At 42.1% G+C, this 1680-nt stretch overlaps 1 pseudogene; it reads left to right on the forward strand.

Annotated features, from left to right (window-relative positions):
• The first annotated feature begins 1155 nt into the window (after nucleotides 1-1155).
• The window catches only part of LOC113455845, a 6020-nt pseudogene continuing 5495 nt past the window's right edge, over nucleotides 1156-1680 (forward strand).

Genomic DNA, 1680 nt, shown 5'->3' on the forward strand with positions numbered 1-1680 from the left:
TGTCTGTAGTAAAAATGCCTAAAGAATCAAAGGAAGGGACTCAAGGTATCTAGAAAGTTGTAGAAGGCCAGAGGGGATGTGAACTACATCTTCTGAGGCTTCTCATACTTTCAAAAACTAAATTTAAAAAGAAACCACAAAATAAGTTAAAAATTTGAACATATTAGGTTAATTCTGGATAAAAAAAAAGTTTTATCTGTCTTGTTAAAAAGTTTTGTCTAGTTCTTGAGAAAATTGTATGTTTTTGTTTGGTTGGAAAGTTTGTCTCAGTTTTCTGGTGAGCTCATAGTTTTTCTTGCAAGCGTGGATCTGAGACAAAAATGGTTTGGATAATTTTGCTGCCTCCACAGCAACACCAGCCAGTCAGCTGCCACTGAGACCACATTTTTGGGCATGACTCAGAATTTATTTCTGAGCTCTGGTTACTAGATTTTGATTTCCAGAATTCAGATTTTTTTAAAAAGATTTATTTATTATGTATATAACAGTCTTACTCCATGTATGCCCGCACGCCAGAAGAGGACGCCAGATCTCATTACAGATGGTTGTGAGCCACCATGTGGTTGCTGGGACTTGAACTCAGGACCACTGGAATAGCAGCCAGTGCTCTTAGCCACTGAGCCATCTCTCCAGCCCCCAGATTTTTTTTTATATAGATAGAATTAAAACTGTTTTATGCTGTTCTTTATTAAATGCCTAGCTCTAGAGTTGAATTATGGCTCTTCCTTCACTAGACCCAGGCATGCTTACTTATAAGTTTTCTCTATGTTGCTCTGTCAGCCTGAGCCCCTGATACAGTGACAAAGAGAAGAAAACAAAACAGAATAGCCAAAATATTTGACTTAGTTCTTATGAATATTCTCTACTTTAAAGTTAATAAGTTTATTTTGTTAGATATAATTAAAAATCTGTTAAAATTAAACAAGTTAAACAGTTAAAAATTAGTAACACTGGAAATTGAGAATCTGAAATCTATGCATGGATAATTTAAAGGAACCATATAACATGATTCCAATTTGGATTGCCACCATTTTTAAGTCAGTCACATGGTTTGTTGCCATTTTGCTAGAGTTAAAATAAATGAATGCCTCATGTTTTCACCACCATCCTGATTAAAGATGACCATGTGGCTTCTTCTTCTTTTTCTGGAAAACACCAAATGGCGGATGACGCCGGTGCAGCGGGAGGGCCCGGAGGACCTGGGGGCCCAGGATTAGGAGGCCTTGGCGGCTTCTGCGGAGGATTCGGCAGCGGGCCGAGGCCGCGGGGCTCGCGGAGGTAAAGCTGAAGACAAGGAGTGGATTCCCGTCACCAAGCTGGGCCGCCTGGTTAAGGACATGAAGATCAAGTCCCTAGAGGAGATCTACCTGTTCTCCCTGCCCATTAAGGAATCTGAGATTATTGACTTTTTCCTGGGAGCTTCCCTAAAGGATGAGGTTTGAAGATCATGCCCGTGCAGAAGCAGATAGGGCAGGCCAGCGGACCAGGTTCAAGGCTTTCGTCGCTATTGGGGACTACAATGGTCACGTAGGTCTTAATGTCAAGTGCTCCAAGGAGGTAGCCACTGCCATCCGAGGGGCCATCATCTTGGCCAAGCTTTCCATTGTCCCTGTGCGGAGAGGCTACTGGGGGAACAAGATTGGCAAGCCCCACACTGTTCCTTGCAAAGTGACAGGTCGC

The sequence above is a fragment of the Microtus ochrogaster genome, unplaced genomic scaffold (assembly GCF_000317375.1).
Source record: "Microtus ochrogaster isolate Prairie Vole_2 unplaced genomic scaffold, MicOch1.0 UNK182, whole genome shotgun sequence".
Taxonomy (NCBI): domain Eukaryota; kingdom Metazoa; phylum Chordata; class Mammalia; order Rodentia; family Cricetidae; genus Microtus; species Microtus ochrogaster.